A 17,903-nucleotide genomic window follows, 5' to 3' on the forward strand; every position below is an offset into this window, starting at 1 on the left:
GAGCAGGGCACTGTCCGCCCCTCCACGGTGCAGGAGCGAGTGTGGACGAGCAGGGCACTGTCCGCCCCTCCACGGTGCAGGAGCGAGTGTGGACGAGCAGGGCACTGTCCGCCCCTCCACGGTGCAGGAGCGAGTGTGGACGAGCAGGGCACTGTCCGCCCCTCCACGGTGCAGGAGCGAGTGTGGACGAGCAGGGCACTGTCCGCCCCTCCACGGTGCAGGAGCGAGTGTGGACCAGCAGGCACACGTGGGGGTCCCCATCCCCGAGACGTGGTGTACGGGGCTCTGAGGAGCCACAGGTGGCCTGGTGGGCAGGACAAACCGAGCTGCGGCCCCCAGGCAGGTGGACGACACACGGCGGGTCTGGAGTACCTGGTTTAGAAGGAAAGCCTCCACGACCAGGCTCTCTGTCGGGCCTGGAAAACTGGGAAGAGAGAGGAAGTGACCACCCACCTCAGTAAGAACCCCCCCGTGGCTCCTGGGCCTGGGACCTGCCCCGGAGCCCCTCTCCCGTCCAGCCCCGCTGTGGCTGAGGCCCGGCGTGGCTCTGATGAAGGTTTCCTGGGCTCAGGGCTGCACTTCTTCATCCTGGCGACATCCGGGGCCTCTGCCCTTGGGTCGGCTTTTGCCCAGGGAAGCTGTGCTGGGAATGCTTCTCGAACGCGCGTCCCTCCGCCAGCCGGGCACTCGGCCCTCGTCCACGCAGACTGTGTGCCTTGCTTGGCACTGTCCCAGAGCCATCTCTGAGGCTTGTAAGTCTCAGGAGTCAGGGCTGAGCTGCACGAGGAGAAGTCACACAAGGCCACAGGGACTCCTGGCCTTCACGTGGCAGAGGTCTGCAGCTGCTCTGGTCGTTGGTCGGGGAGGGCTCTGTCCAGTGAAGTTGAAACACAGCAACCCGTGCTGCTGACGGGCATTGCTCCTTCTTTCAAACACCCCTGTGCATGCACACACACGCGGGCATGTATGGCACATGCCTATGTCATGTGTGCCCACGAGCACAGGTGTACACATGTATGTGTGCCTAGGCACAGGCGTAGGTAAGGGTGTCTGTGTCCGTCAGCCTTTGGTCTCTGTGGCGAAAGTACCTGACCACAACAACTTAGAGGAGAGAAGTTTATTTTGATTCTTGGTTTCAGAGGTTCAGTGCCTGATCGGTCAATTCTGTCACTCTGGGCCTGAGGTGACGCAGACCATCACGGTGGAAGAAGGTGGTGGAGGAACGCTGCTCACTCAGGGTGAGCAGGAAGGGGAGGGAGATGGAGAGAGAGAGAGGACATAGGAGCCCAGGCACAACCCCAGTGACCACCTCTGCAGCCATGGCCCACCGGCCCACAGTCACCACCCAGGAATCCGTTAGAATCCGTAATAATAGTCTCTTGATCTAACCACCTCCTGCATCAGTGCAGGACATAACACTCTGCCTGGCCCCCAAAGCTCATGTCCATCTCAGTGCAGAATGCGTAGTCCACCTTCAAGAGCCCCCACGGTCCTAACGGTTCCAGCGCTGCCCCAAAGTCCGAGCCCTAAGCCTCCTCTGAGCCGCCAGGCAAACTCTTGGGGAGCCCCTGTGAAGGTCAAAAGCGAGCCCCATGCTTTCAGAATGGCCCAGGACCAAGTCTCACTCCAGAGGGAGGAACGGGGCACTGAGGAAAGTGATGGGACCAAGTTCTGAGCCTCACACCCGGCTTTGGGGAAAATGGCCTCGGGACGTGACCTCCCCAGGCCTCACCCACACGGCCTCTCTCTGGGGCGGCTCGTCTTCAGGCAGCAGCTTCCCTCGGGGACTTTCCATGTCGTAGGCACCTCTCAGTCCTGGGAGGTCTCCACCCAGTAATCAATCCAACAAGGGGAGCCACCCACCAAGTAGGTCCGGCTCTGCGATCTAATCCTGCTGCCCCTGACTCACACAGGACCCGTTGGGAGACACTTCATACCCATACCCTACCCATGTCTGTGTGCGTGAGGTTTGTGTACACATAAGTGTGTGCATGTGAGTATGCATGTGTGCACACAGGTGCACGCTTGTCTATACATACGACGTGTGCCTGTGCGTGTGGATGTGCACACACACATGCACATGTACCCACACGTATGTGGGTGTGCAGGCATGCATTGTGTTCACTATGTGTCTGTGTAGGTGCATTTGTGCACGTGAGTGCCTGGGTGTGCCTGTGCACACATGTATACACGTGTGCACCATGCCTCTGTGTGTGCGCCCACGCCTGTGTGTCTAGCTGTCACGGTCCTGTCTACGGGCTCTCATTGTGACCTTTCCTAGCTGCTGCACCTACATCACAGCCTCCATGCCCACAGGAGCCTGCGAGCTGGACATTGTTACTAGTGGATGGGAAAACTGAGGCCCAAGGAAGCCCGATGTCACAGCTGGGAAGTGCCTGGGCAGGTCTTTCTAGCTCTGAGCACTGTCATCTTAATCACTGTGCTGAGAGACCATGCTGTAATGGGAAGGAAAAGGCTTGGAATTTGAACACTTTGTGGGGTGCAATCCCAGCACTTCGAGGAGATCTGGGTTCTCTGCTCTGACGGGTGGATAATGTAGTGCGATACAGAGGGCGGATGCTTCTCTGGACCATCAGTGTCTTCTCCAGTTTCCTGTTGCTCTAACAAGTAGCTGAGGCCGGGTAACTGGTAAGGAACAGAGCCACGTGACTCATGGTCCTGGGGCTGGGAGGCCCGAGAGCACCGCACCAACGTGTGGTAAAGCCTCCTGCTGTGTTGACGTGGCTGGTGCCAGATGGGGTCATTTGTCCTGCTGGAACAGGTCTCTCCTCTCACAAAGCCACCACTGCCACCAGGGGCTCCACCCTCGTGACCTCGTCCAGGCTCCCCTCCCAATGGCACCACCCCCGCGGGGGAGCATGTGGTCTGGGCACTGCCTCTGACACGTGAACGTGGGACCCCTGGAAACCACAGCCATCTCTGGGCTCAGACTCGCTGCCATGAGCACTGAGCAGAGCTTTGGGAGGGGGCGGGACTGGTGCTGGGCACCGCTGTGCTGCGGCCACCTCTGTCCATGTGTGTCACCGCCGGAGCCTCTTCCCTCAGTGCCGAGGGTCTGCACCCAGGGTCGGCCACAGGGGAGCCAGGCGCTGTGCCTGCTGGGCTGAGTGCGCGTCGTGCCCTCTGGCTGTGTCTGCCATGTTTCTCTTTCTGTTTCTCTCTCTCTGCCTCTGTCCCTCTCTGTCTCTCTGTCTCTTGCTCTCTCTCTGTCTCTGTCTCTCTGACTCTGACTCTCTATCTGTCTCTGTGTCTCTTGCTCTCTCTGTCTCTTGCTCTCTCTGTCTCTGACTCTCTGTATCTCTGGCTCTTGCTCTCTGTCTCTGTCTCTGTCTCTGACTCTGTCTCTATGTCTCTTGCTCTCTCTGTCTCTCTGCTCTGTCTCTCTGTCTCTGTCTCTGTCTCTCTGACTCTCTCTGTCTCTGACTCTATCTCTGTCTCTGACTCTCTGACTCTCTGTCTCTTGCTCTCTCTCTCTGTCTCTTGCTCTCTCTGTCTCTGACTCTCTGTATCTCTGTTTCTTGCTCTCTGTCTCTGTGTCTCTGTCTCTGACTCTCTGTCTCTCTGTCTCTGACTCTCTGTATCTCTGTCTCTTGCTCTCTGACTCTCTGTCTCTGTCTCTGACTCTCCGTCTCTCTGTCTCTGACTCTGTCTCTGTCTCTGTCTGTCTTGCTCTCTCTGTCTCTGTCTCTGACTCTCTGTCTCTGACTCTGACTCTGTCTCTCTCTTCTGTCTGCACACACGTCCTGTTGAGGTGAGGGTACCCTCGGGGGGTGACAGACAGGGTGGTCAGTTATCAAGAGCTGCTGTCCTTGGTCCAAGCTCCATCCCGTGTTCCTTTAACCCCCTGTTGTGGATGAAGAAGCTGCGGCTGGACCTGTGGAGTGACTGACCAGCTGAGGGTGCTGTAGGACGTGGCAAGAGGCCATGGGCCCTGGACTCTGGACTCAGGGGCGTGACACCTGGCAGATGGGGCGCCATCTTGGGGTGGGGGTCCCTGGTGACAGGCTCCCTCTTTTCTACTGTGATAGTTGCAGCCACTGCCTGCCACCTCCTCTGATGGCGTCTGGGCTGGGTGGAGGGTCCAGCAGCTCTGGAGGGTCACCACCTGGCGTCCGCATCTCTGGAGGAGGAGCTCGGGGCCACTGGCCCATGTGGGGAGGGGGCGGTCACTTCCCTTCACAACAGGAGCTGCAGGTAAGGAGCCGTCTCTGACCTGGACGTCATGGGCACACCTGCGTCCGTCTTGCCCTGTGTGTGGACGTCCAGGCTGACGTGGCCTGTGCTGTTCTGCAGACATTGGTCAGTGAAACGTGCATCACGCCCTTGACTTGTAGGCCACTCCTCTCCCCTCTCTGTCGCCCAGTCACTTCATGGTAAGGTCTGACTTTGTCAATTTATGGGTGAGAAAGAGAAGGGACGGCTGTGTGACACCTCGGGGAGGGGCTCTCGGGTGGCCACTGCTTTCCACGTGGCTCTCCTGTTGCCCGAGTCTTGTGCTGCCTCCCGGAGCCACCCCTGAGCGAGGTGGGGCAGCCTGGGTTCCAAGTCCTGGGCACTGCCTCAGAGAAGGGGCGGATCCTGTCACCTCACGGAGGCCAGCGGCCAGGCACTCAGGGAGAGACGTCCAGCCCTGCTGGTCTCTGCACCTGTCGGTTCTCAGAGAGCTGAGCGTCTCGAGCATTTTCTGGTGTGGAGACAGGTCCGCCTCGGGGATTTGTAAACGCTCTGCTGTGCCGGGCTGGCGCAGTGCCTCGGAGGTAGGCTTGATCTCACGGACGAGCTCCGGAACTTTCTGTGGCGTGGCTTTGGAAAGACGGCCAGCCCTCCTGAGGGTCTGTCCCCATGTTCCTCAGGAGGAGAGCGTCTTCTCAGGGTCGTCCTTGGGATTGGGAATGAGGCCTGTGGACTGTCTGGCACAGTCGGAAGGAGCGGTGGCTCGGTGGTCAGGGCACTGGAGCCTTAACGTGCCAAAACAGCCGCGGTGGCCGAAACCCAGAACGCAAGTCCTCGGTGGGTGGCGAGATTCGTCGGCAGCTCCAGCTCTCAGGCCGGGAAGGGAAATGGCGGCGGGCACCTGGGGCCCTGGGCCTCGTGGCTGCTTCCAGGACCTCAGAACCAGGAGCCCAGCTGTGCGCAGGCAAGGGCCCTGCAGGGGGAGGGCAGCAGGGCCGGCAAGGCTGGGCGGGAATGCCAGGAGCAGGCCCCCGGAGGAGAGGCTCCGCAGGCCCAAGGCCGTGTCCGGGTTCTGGCCTTCACCCCCTCGGTCCTCCTGCACCCAGGGGCAGTCCAGCTCTCCCAGGGGGGCCACTGTGGTGGCCCTCGTCTGAGGGCAGAGCCTAGCTGTTTGCCAGCCGGGCTGCCGGGAGAGGCCAGGGGGTCAGGCATGGGCACACGGCGCGGGGCCATCAGGGACTCCCTCCCTCCTGGGCCTGGGAACACCAGTGGGCTCCGAAACCCTCGCTGCTTGGCCCACGAAGGGAGAGCTGCCCCGCAGTCTGGCCTTGCCACGTCCTGGTGGCTCAGAGGGCAGACGCTGAAGCCAGCGAGTCAATATTCGAACTTTGCTGACGACACAGACCAGGAGCTCACTCAGAAGGAAGGGGTCACACAGACAGTCCAGATTCCCAGTGAAGCAGAGCCTGCGGCTCAGTCTCGCACGTGGCTTTGTGGGCGAGTTCTCACCAAACACATCCACCAGCTGTTCAGACGCTGCACAGGAACGAACAGCTTCCAAGTGGCCATGGTCCCTCTGTGTCACTGCTGCCATCAGAGGACAGGGTGACTCGGCAGATTCATTTCTGAGGGACCCGTTCTAGTCTACTCTTAGAGTAGAAGTCTCCTGCCGGGCACCGTGGCCAGGTCTGTGATCCCAGTGGCTCGGGAGGCTGAGGCAGGAGGACTGCAAGTTCAAAGTCAGCCTCAGCAAAAGTGAGGTGCTAAGCAACTCAGTGAGACCTTGTCTCTAAATAAAATACAAAACAGGGCTGGGATGTGGCTCAATGGCTGAGTGGCTGTGAGTCCACAGGGGGGAGCGGCCCTTGTGAGATGGTGGCATGGATGGTGCGACGTGGGAACTCTGCACATCGCTCTGGAAGAAGCCTCCCTGCTCTGCAGACACGCTCAGGCTGGTGATTCTGAAGAGCAGAGCATCTGGGGGCCACCGAGGGGTCCTCCGCACTGGCCCTGCAGCCCATAAGAGCTCACATCCCCAAGGCAGCCCTCTGGGGCTGGAATGTGTGTGCAGAGGGCTGGACAGGCCAGTGGAGGGCCAGGGCCAAGGCCAGGGGAGGGCAGGGCCAAAGCCAGGGGAGGGCCAGGGCCAAGGCCAGAGGAGGGCAGGGCCAAAGCCAGGGGAGGGCCAGGGCCAAGGCCAGAGGAGGGCAGGGCGAAGGCCAGGGAAGGGCAGGGCCAAGGCCAGGGGAGGGCAGGGCCAGGGCCAGTGGAGGGCAGGGCCAGGGCCAGGGGAGGGCAGGGCCAAGGTCAGTGGAGGGCAGGGCAAAGGCCAGGGGAGGGCAGGGCCAGGGCCAGGGGAGGGCAGGGCCAAGGTCAATGGAGGGCAGGGCCAAGGCCAGGGGAGGGCAGGGCCAAGGTCAGTGGAGGGCAGGGCAAAGGCCAGGGGAGGGCAGGGCCAGGGCCAGGGGAGGGCAGGGCCAAGGCCAGTGGAGGGCAGGGCCAGGGCCAGGGGAGGGCAGGGCCAAGGTCAGTGGAGGGCAGGGCAAAGGCCAGGGGAGGGCAGGGCCAGGGCCAGGGGAGGGCAGGGCCAGGGCCAGGGGAGGGCAGGGCCAAGGTCAATGGAGGGCAGGGCCAAGGCCAGGGGAGGGCAGGGCCAGGGCCAGGGGAGGGCAGGGCCAGGGCCAGGGGAGGGCAGGGCCAGGGCCAGGGGAGGGCAGGGCCAGGGGAGGGCAGGGCCAGGGCCAGGGGAGGGCAGGGCCAGGGCCAGGGGAGGGCAGGGCCAGGGGAGGGCAGGACCAAGGCCAGGGGAGGGCCAGGGCCAAGGCCAGTGGAGGGCAGGGCCAGGGGAGGGCAGGGCCAGGGCCAGGGGAGGGCAAGGCCATGGCCAGGTGGGCACCCAGCAGGTGGGTGAGAGGGAGCCCTCTCAACGTCCCTCAGGCCTTGCCAGAGGGACAAGGGCTTGGCGTGGGGCTGGGTGCTGCCCCAGGGGGCTGTGGAGGGCCTGGAGGCCTGTGGGTGAGCCTTGCTCCCCTGCAGATGGAAAGAGATCAAACACGACTCTGTCCCATGTCCAGACTTACAGGTCAGTGGTTTGGGCACCTACAGGTGCTGGGACGTGCCCTTGGTCACCGACAACAACTGTGTCCGACCTCAGGATGGACTCACAGTCCAGTTGGCCTCCAGGTCACTCCTCCTTTGCTTCCCAGGACTGATGGAGGGCTCAGGGCAAGAACCAGAGAGGAGGGGTGGGCACTTGCTCACCCAGCCCCTGAATGATGGAGTGGGTGTGGATGGTCAGCCTGGGGGTCGGCCAGTTTGCTAGAGAAGCCGAGACCTGAACATGGCCTTCACAAGCTAATCAGTGACCAGTGCCACCAGGGAACTGGCCACTGTGTTCAGAGAGGGAGCTCTGGCTGCAACCAGCGGGTGCAAGGAGAACCCCTGCTGGGCAGAGAAGGACAGCCACATGGACGGTCCACATGCCTCTGAGGGTGGAAGGAGGCAGGGCTGGGGAGCAGGAGGGGCAGCAGTCCCCATGGAGCCCAGCGGCTCCTCCCAGGCAGGGAGATGCAGTGTCCAGCCGCACCTCCTGGGGGCCCAGGGTGCTGGTGGAGGAGGAGGGGGCCTGCTGCCTGCTGGAGTCCAGCTGGTGGGAGAGCGGGGAGAGCTGGGCAGGGCCAGGGGTGGATAGAGGAGCAAGGGAGTGGCAGACACAGATGAGCCGCCTGTAGCTGGTGTGTGGACAGAGGGGAGCAGGTGCAGGGCCCTGAGTGCAGGTGGCCTTCCTGTGGGGCCCACAGAGGGATGCTCCGCGAGGGAGCAGGACCTTCAGACTCTGAGAGTCCTTCTGTCCCTGGCCTCAGGGACCCTTCAACCTCAGGCCTCTCAAAACCCTGTGGAGCGTCCCTTCCCTTCCAGAGTTTTCCACACACTTGTCCTTGGGGTGTGTCCTCTGTCCGTCTGCAGCCTTCTCAGCCTTCACAGGCCACGGAGGAAGGGAGAGTGAGGCACGTGGTCAGTGGATCCAAGGACCAGCATCCCCCGCCCCACCTGGCTGCCCCCGCAGTACCACTTGTCCCGGCCCCGGGGCCAGTAGCCAGGTCCACTATAACACCCTGACCCTGCTGCTCTGGCTGCCCACTGCCTGCGGGTCCTCTCCGCTTGCCCAGTGGTGGCGCTGTTGCGCTGGGAACCGGCTCCAGCCACACAGGACCCTTGCAGGAGGGGAGAGGGCCCTGTCGGGGAAGTGCCCTTGGTGGAGGTCTGGAGTCTCAGAGCGGAGTCTCAGGTCTCAGAGTGGGGACTTGCCGTCCTGCCTAAGAGAACAGGGCCAGGCCGCTGGGTGCCACCCCCTTCTGGTGACCTGGGGGTGAATGCCCAGAGCACGCTCCTTGGGAAGACAGTGTGTGCAGTAGGTCCTAAAGAATGGGCAGCATTTGTCACACAGAGCAAGCCCTCTGCCAGGACCAGCCTTCAGGGTCATTTTCTAGAGTCAGTGTGGGACTCAGGATGAATCTCATAAGTGTGCAGGAAATGCTCTGCTTGCTCATCCTCATAGGTGTGCAGGAAACCTCTGCTTGCATATCCTCATAAGTGTGCAGGAAACACTCTGCTTGCATACCCTCATAAGTGTGCAGGAAACGCTCTGCTTGCTCATCCTCATAAGTGTGCAGGAAACACTCTGCTTGCTCATCATAAGTGTGCAGGAAACGCTCTGTAGCACATCCTCATAAGTGTGCAGGAAACATTCTGCTTGCATACCCTCATAAATGTGCAGGAAACACTCTGTTGCACATCCTCATAAGCGTGCAGGAAACGCTCTGCTTGCTCATCCTCATAAGTGTGCAGGAAACACTCTGCTTGCTCATCCTCATAAGTGAGCAGGAAATGCTCCGTTGCACATCCCCATAAGTGTGCAGGAAACGCTCTGCTTGCATACCCTCATAAGTGTGCAGGAAACACTCTGCTGCACATCCTCATAAGCGTGCAGGAAACACTCTGCTTGCTCATCCTCATAAGTGAGCAGGAAATGCTCCGTTGCACATCCCCATAAGTGTGCAGGAAACCTCTGCTTGCATACCCTCATAAGTGTGCAGGAAACACTCTGCTGCACATCCTCATAAGCATGCAGGAAACGCTCTGCTTGCTCATCCTCATAAGTGAGCAGGAAATGCTCCGTTGCACATCCTCATAAGTGTGCAGGAAACCTCTGCTTGCTCATCCTCATAAGTGAGCAGGAAATGCTCCGTTGCACACCCTCATAAGTGTGCAGGAAACCTCTGCTTGCTCACCCTCATAAGCGTGCAGGAAACATTCTGCTTGCACACCCTCTTAAGTGTGCAGGAAACGCTCTGCTTGCTCATCCTCATAAGTGAGCAGGAAATGCTCCATTGCACATCCTCATAAGTGTGCAGGAAACCTCTGCTTGCTCACCCTCATAAGCGTGCAGGAAACATTCTGCTTGCACACCCTCATAAGTGTGCAGGAAACCTCTGCTTGCTCACCCTCATAAGCGTGCAGGAAACATTCTGCTTGCACACCCTCTTAAGTGTGCAGGAAACGCTCTGCTTGCTTCTGTCTAACACTTACATGAGCCAGAGCAGGAAGCTGAGGTGTGACGCCTCCAGTCTGACCCCAGACTCCTTAGGACAAGGGTGGCCTCACTTCCCTGGGGGGTCTCCAGTGGTCCAGGCACCAGGCAGCTGCAGCCCCAGGGCAGCGAGAGGCGGCTCAGGAGGGCACTGCAGCCTCCCCGGGTGGTGGGACCCTCTCTCCTGCTGCGCACACCTGGCCCCGCCACCCTGTTGGGCAGTCTCACTGAGCCACACGCCCCAGCCTCCTGCTCGCGCCCAGCTCTCTCCCCCACCTGGCCCTGCCTCGACCCCTTCAGGGCAGTTCTCCCGCCTTGGTCCCCCTCTGAACAGCACCTGGAGGTCAGCACAGCTGCCCGAGCGCGGCTCACGTGCCTTCCACCAAGAGAATCCAGGAGACCGTCTTGTCCAGACCCATCTCCTCGTTCCTGTCCCTCAGGGAAGGCGGGCAGGGCCTCTCACTTGCAGGAGCTTTTGTGGAAACTGAAATTCAAACAGTGGACGTGATTCAAAGTCAGCGTAAATGTCAGCGGGTTGATGTCATCACTCTTGGTCGTGAGCCCACAGCCATGGACTTCCCTCTCATGGGGCGTTTCTGGGCCAATGGAGAGACAAGTCCACTCTGAGCCCATCTCAGGTTCGCCCCTGAGCCAGAAAGGAGAAAAGCTACAAAAGAAGAGGCACGTTTCACAGAGAAGTTAGGAAACAGCAGGTCCGTGCACGTCGTTGGGGGGTGGAGGAGACGGCAGAGGAACCAGGCTGGGGTGGGGACGAGCCTGGGGACTCCAGCTGCAGGCCAGCTGGGGGCCACACCTGGAACACCACCGTGAGGAGGCAGGGAAGCCCAGGAAACCCCGGGAGAGGCAGGGAAAGGAAGCACCTTCTGAGTCCTGGTCTGCTAACTGCACCGTCATTTCCAGACCTTTTGCCACGGTGAGTGTCCGGGTCCCTTGGGGCTGCTACAACATGACACTTGAGACCCGACGGTTGGTAAAGAAGGCACAATGACTTCTAGTGGTTCTGGAGGCTCAAGTCCAAGAGCCCGGCTCTGCTGGGCCAGTTCTGGTGAGGCTGTGGTCTGCTCCCAAGAGGGTGCCCCTGCAGCCTCTGTGTGGGGGAAGGTGGGGCGGCCCTGTGAAGCTGTTCTTAGGACGCCTGCTCCCTCAACCCCATCTCCTCCCAGTCCCCAGCCCTAAATCTTGCTGCTGTGCAGAGGAAGTTCAATGTGAGTTTGGGAGGACAAAGCCTTTCACACCACAGCATTCCTCCCAGGCTCCCCCAATCCAAGCCCTTCTCCTGTACAAAGTACACCCCTTCCTCCCCATCAGCCCCAGCATCTGAACCCACCCCAGGGCCAGCTCAAGAGCCCCCTGTCCTAGCTCTATTCGAGACGTGCTGAAAGCAGGGGCTCTCCTGGACGTGCGTCTCTGTCCTTCATGGGGTGAGAGGAGGCTTTTCCGTGTGTCTTCTGCTTTCCCTTTAACCATAAAATCCGTCTCTACATCTCTTCTCTCTGCCCTGTTTTGCCCTGGGCGGCTGTGGGAAGTCAGCGTCCTGAACGCTTTGCTGCTTACAGATTGTTTTCTGTCACCTCTCTGCCTTGGTCACTCCTCGGGTCTGCCACCGCAGCTCTGGGATGTGGACGTAATTGAAGTTCAGTATTTTTACAAGTTCAGGAGTTAAAGAAAACTGCACACCACAAATAAAGAAGTAAGACTACAGAAAGAACCAGATCCTCGGGCTAGACCTGGAAAATCATCATATGTGAGCAGGAGCAAGGAAAGAAAGGCGAGGCCATGTCCTCCTGCCCTCGCGGCCTCACCCACGTGCAGCTGGGAGGCCCAAAAGAGGGGCCAGAGCACTGGTCACTTAGAATCATCGAAGGCGTTTGTTTAAGCCAAGGAATTGATTGAAACAATCTACCAGAGAGAATAAAGACCACAAGGTGTGATACATATGTGGGTGAATTCAAAAGAGTCTTTTAGATTTTCAATTAAAGAATGACTTATAATTGAAGCCAAAATCATCAAAAACACAGGACCGAAGAGGTCAGAGGTCAGCTGCTGCCCATGCAGTGGGCAGAAGCAGGGAAAGAGGAGCACACCGCTCTCATGTCTTGGTGTGGGGCGAGATGACGTCCCACAGCCGACCCTGGTGAGGATGCACTGAGCCTGTGCTGTCAACTGGACTAACCGCTAACACCAACAAAAACAAGATGCTCAGTCTCCAGGAGTGCAGAGAGAGGAGCAAAGGACAGGACTCACGGCAAGATGACTGATTTAAATTCACCTAACGGGTGATTCAATAAACCAAACCAAGGAAACACTCAATTAAATGCAGATATCATCAGACTGGATAAAATATTGCTGTCTCCAAGAAACACTTCTGAACATAAAAGTAAAAGGATAGAAAATGTTACATTATTCAAGCACTAATTATCATCAACCGGGGTATTAAAACCAGGACGGGGGGTACCTCAGCAGAAAGACACGACTATCATAAATATTCCCCCAGTAACTGCATGAAAACCACGGCAGGCAGAAGCAAGGAGAAAGGCAGACCCACAGAGCTGGTTGTGGGGACTTGGCTCTGCTCTCCGGTAACCAAAGTCAGTAGACTAGAAGCCAGTAGAGAGGCAGACGAGGACCACCACCCACACCTGGTCACGTTGGCACTGGTGGACACCACACTTCACAAGAGCAGGTCCTCCACTGTGAGGCCACGGGCCACGGGCCAGTCTCCAGCGTGGTCTCCGCGGGGCTTCGAGGCAGGCTGCAGTCCACTCCTGGACTCGTGCTGTGGGCGGCATGAAGGACTTACACCAGAAATCAGCAACAGGGACATTGGAAATGTAAATGGCACATCTCTAAGTAATTATTTTTTAATGAAGAAATCACAATGGAAATCGGAAAACACATTAAACTGAGTGCTAATGAAAGAACACATCAAAATTCACGACAAAGCAGTTCTAAGAGAAACATTTATAACATTAGCTACTGGTGTTAGAAGAAAGAAAACCGTTGGATTCAGTGGCCTAAGCTTCCATCTGAAGGATCAAGTAGAGAAAATGATAAAGGTAAAGTAAAAACCAACAGCAAAGCAGAAAATCCCCTGGAGTTAAAAGTTAGTTCTTTGAAAAAGTCAGTGAATTGACAATTGCTTAGTAAGACTGATTAAGGAAAAGAGGAGAGAACACTGATCTCCAGACTCAGAAACGATAGAGGGGACATCACTACAGATCTTATGGACAGGAGGGCACGTGGGACACCGTGACATAAATTCCACGGCTTGGACAAAATGGACAAACCCACTGCCAGGAACAAAGGACCACAGCTGGCACGCTGGGTACACCCTAAAACCCCGAAGCTGGGGAAACTGCCGCTCTAAGGGGTCATGGGCCTGTGTTCCGTCTCTGCCACCTCTGGCTGCAGGAATGACCTTCTCACGTGACTTCACATAGCACATGCTTAAAGCAGACACAAGTCACGTGAGAAGCCCAGAGTCCCGTTTGTCTGGGTCTTGAGCTGTATTTGTGCCCTGGCTTATCGGCCTTATGGTGGTACCCAGTGAGGATTCACTCTCACATGTCAGCTTGAAGCTTTGCCATCAAGAGTAGGCAAAAGTATGGCCAGTGCACGTCGCTGTCAGTCTGACTCCTGCCCCCAGAGCAGCTAGAAGAGATCACGGAGGAGTGCAGTTCTCCTTGAGATCCATTTTTGACAGTCATGCACCGCTGGGCAGGACCCAGGGGGCAGACAGGAGCCGCAGGGCCATCGCCGGGCTGAAAACAGGAAGGTGATGGAATTGAGTTCTTCGCAGACAACTGCCCAATCCATGAAGCCCAGGTGCAAATGCGATGACAAGCTCCCCAGCGCCACATGCCAGAGAGCACCGCTCTCACGCTGGGCTTCACAAGTCGGGTGGGCACCTGGTGGCCGGCCCTGCAGCCTCACATTTCACTTCACTGTTTGTTTCTTCCCACTGGCAAAGGTGTTCTCAGTTGATTTCACGAGTCTCTGAAGAGTGGAGAGTCCTTGTGCACTGCCACTCAGGGACTGTGGTTTTGCACGCAGCTTCTCTTAGGGGGCCCTGGGCAGCCCACAGGAGGCTAAGTTGGTCAGCCTTCTGTAAACTCTAGATGCTTCTGGGCCTCTCCGGGGAGCCTCCCTGAGGCTGGCTTTGCTGAGACACTGCACTGCCCAGGCAGTCTGTCTTCCTAGAGCACTGCCTGCGAATAACCAGGACAGGAGGCAGTCCAGTGGCAAGGAAGACGGGCTGCCATGAACAGGAACTGCCGGCTCCCCTCCTCGGAGAGGTTGTGTGTGTGCCGCACCGTGTGTGGACCCGTGTGTGGAGTGTGCAGTCTCAGTCTCAGTGCACAACTATAGATAAGGTATTTAAGTCAATCGTCTTCTTCACCTGGAAGAGTCGTGGGTGCGGAGACAGACGTGAGGCCAACACAGGGTCTTCGGAGAACACCACAGTCGTCACCTGAACTTGCCCCCATGCAGCTCTGTCCTCTGGTGGTGACATTCAGTGGTGCTCTGTGAGAAGACAGGTTGGTCTCCAAGGTGTCATCTCTGACTGTGCTGGGGCTTGCCTGACTTCTGGAGCTAGTCTGTCCCTGGCTGGTGACACGCAGAGCTGTCTGTGTCCCTCCTGCTGATTCCTTTGATGAGGCAGGAGCAAATGGTGCACGCACCTGGAGAGGTCACCAGACCCACCCTGCCCTGTCCAGGGATGCCTGAAGGGCAGGGCGGATGTGGGCAGGACTCCTCAGGCTGGGGCTGTGGGGTGGGCGGAGATGGCAGAGGCCTCAGCCCCTGAGGAGGAGAGTGTCACTTGGCACACACAGGTGGCTCAGTACCCTGAAGGGTGTATGTGTGTGTGTGTGGGAGAGAGAGAGAGAGAGAGAGAGAGAGAGAGAGAGAGAGAGAGAGAGAGAGAGAGAGAGGAGAGAGAGAGAGAGAGGATTTTCACTGCACCGGGCCGAGGCTGAGAGGCGACCACTGTAGGGGAGCTGCCTCCAGGAAAGTGCCCAAGGACAAGCACTGGGAGCCCCGGGTGGAAGCGGGGTGCCCCTGCTGGGCAAGGGTGGGGGTCGGAGGGGCTGGCGGATCCAGGGTGGGTGCTGAGCCGCGGCTCTCGGGAGGGCCAGGCAGGGGGCCTGGCTGGCCGGCCCAGCCTCCATGCTCCGCCCACGCTCCCTTCCTCGGGACCCCGGTGACCGGGGTCCTGCACACGGAGGGGTCTGCGCACCCTGGCTTTGGGGCGCCGTGAAGGGTGAGCCGTCTCCAGGCTGCGCCCGCCCTCCGGGAGCCGGGTGTCCAGGACGGCCTTCTCCTGGACAGGCTGATGTGCAGCAGCATCTCATGAATAATCCACCAGCCTCTTCCGCTCCACTGCCCCAGAGTGTGGCGGGAGGGCGGGGCCGCAGCCAGGGCTGCACAGGCAGCCGGTGGCTTCCAGGGTTCCTGGCGGGTGACCGCGACCCCACCTCTTCAGGTCCCCGGGGCTGGCCTTGCTGCTCCTCCGGGCGCTCAGTGAGCGTCCCTGCGCTGGCCCGTCAGACACTTCAGGGGGACCAGCGCTGCAGTAGGAGCCACCACGTGCCCTCCTGGGCTCAGAGGGACATCTGGGACTCTTTGGAGCTTCTCTATTCAGAAAGGTTGTGTGTCTCGGGATGTGGCGCCTCACCGAGGGCCAAGAGCTCCCCGTCCTGGATCCACCTGCTCGCACCGCACTGCGGCCATCCTGGCTTGCTCCTGTAGCTCTATCCCCCTGGGGGCCTGGGTGTGATGCATGTGTGTGTGTGTGTGTGTGTGTGTGTGCCATGGTGCCAGAGGGGAGCCACACTGCCCTGATTGCAGATGGGTGGACCATGAGCCAACCAAATCGTGTCCGCTGCATGTCCCCTTCCAAGGCCCCGTCCCTAGCCTTCTCTCCACAACTCTCAAGCCTGTCTCTTAAAACTACAGACTCCAGGCCCTGAAAACCTTGCTACCCCTGGGTCCAGGTCCAGAGATCTTTATCACAAAGAAGCTGGGATCTGGCACTGGGCCTTGGTGGCCTCCATGAGCCTGAGGGGCATGGATGAGATGACGCCTTCAGAGACTCCTCTGTCCTCTGCACAGGCGTCCTCTGCTTTGTCACTAAAGGTGAACGGCACATCCTGGTCCTGAGGCTGCTCTCTCGTGCCATAATCTCTTCCTTGCCTCACGAGCACCTCCAGCCATGTCTCCATAAGTGGCCCCAGGCACAGTGGCCATCCCAGAGAGCCCAGGAGTCAGCACCTTCTCACCCAGGAGAGGGCAAGGCAGTCAAGAAGGGCTCTCGGTTTTTGTCTTGCCATCTTCATGTACCCAAGACTTGACCTTTATCAATCTAATCTTCAACTTAGAAGTCAGGGGGCCTAAGGCCCCTGGGATAATGTGGTGGAAGGACCAAAGGCCAAGACTGGCTGGGGTAAGAGGGGGTCACAGATCACCAGCCTCAGCAGGCAGGGAAGAGGTACCACTCCAGGCTCCTCAGGCACTAGCAGGATCGAGGGCAGCTGTTTCCTGGCTCTCCTGAGGGTCTGCTGGGCTGCCCTTCATCTTGGTGGCAGTGCTGCCCGGCTCAGCGCTGCCCCCTATGGCGAGTCCCAGACCAGCGGTGAGCCTGGCAGCATTGTCCACCTCCTTGGGTTGTGTTGGTCTTCTAGCACCTTGCACTGCCAAGTCACAGGAGCAGCCTGTCCCTTTCTGCAATGTGACCGAAATGTCATGAAATCTATGGAGAAATTTAGAGGAAAATCAGCAACTTAACTTTTTAAGATTTACAATCTAAAAATGTGTTATATTGCTTTATTTCATAGATTTTTAATGTCCCTCAGCAGTATTTGTTATTTCACATGTGTGGTCTTTGCACATGTGCGTGTATTTTGATGCTACTGTACTGTTTTAATTTAGTTTTCCAGTTAGTATTAATTGAACATAGTACATGGGCCTTATATATTTATTAAATCTAAAATTTTACCAACCATTTTAGATTTTGTGTACATAAATCCTATGTGAATAGTGGCCATTCTGCTCCTTGCTTCCCGACTCTACTTGTTCACTTATGGATATCTTTACTTAAAACTCTCCCCATCCTGGGCAGGGCCCAGGGAGTGATTCTTAATGGAAGTGGAGAGCCGACATCCTTGTCTTGCTCCCGACCCAGGGGAAAGTGTTCAATATTTCACCATTAAGTCTGCTGTTAGCTGCCGCCCTGTCTACCCCTGGTTTGCTGGGAGTTTCAGACATGAATTGGCATTGAAGTTTATCTTTATGCATCTGTTGACATGATTATGTGGTTTTCAATCTTTATTTTGTCCATGTGGATAATTTTGGTTTAGTTTCCAACATTCTATTGTGAAAATTTTCTAGCATAAGAGAAATGGAAAAAAAACATACAACAAACAGTCACAGCAAGATCACTTGCAATAGGCGATCTGTCCCATGGATGTCCGTCTTTCTCGTTGTCAATGTGACTTTTTTTTATGTTTTTTTTTTGAAGCAAGTTAACACCAGTTCATGAGGTCCTCAAACACTTCAGCGTGAGTATCACTAACTAGTGTTGAAGATTGTTTTGTTTTGAATGAAATGCAAAAATCTTAAGTGTACCATTGGAGAGCTTTGGTGGATGCATTTACGTGGGTAGTGTGAACCTGTCAAGAGTCAGTGACTACACCACGTAAACTCCTGCACATCCCTTCCCTCTATGCTGGCTTCCCCCGGCAGCTCGTGCAGCCTTGTCTCTCCAAGCCTGGGCCAGCCTGCTCTAACGTCTTGTTCCATGGGGTCATAGTCCATGCAGTGTGCACTTTGCATCTGGCTGCTCTTGGCTTTTGAGAGTTATCCTGCACTTGTATTTATTAGGAGTTTATTCTTTCTTGTTGCTGAGTTTTCATTGTCTGAATATGCTAATTTTAAAATCTGTCCTCCTGTGGATGTACCTAGGGTATCTCATTTTTTGGCACTGTGAACAAGGCTACCATGAACATTCTTGCACACATCTTTTTGTGAGTCTATTCTGCCACTGTTCTTCAGTCTGAATGCAGGAGTGGAGATCCTAGGTCAAAGGGTAGCGTGTGTC

The sequence above is a fragment of the Urocitellus parryii genome, chromosome 1 (assembly GCF_045843805.1).
Source record: "Urocitellus parryii isolate mUroPar1 chromosome 1, mUroPar1.hap1, whole genome shotgun sequence".
NCBI classification, from domain to species: Eukaryota; Metazoa; Chordata; class Mammalia; order Rodentia; family Sciuridae; genus Urocitellus; species Urocitellus parryii.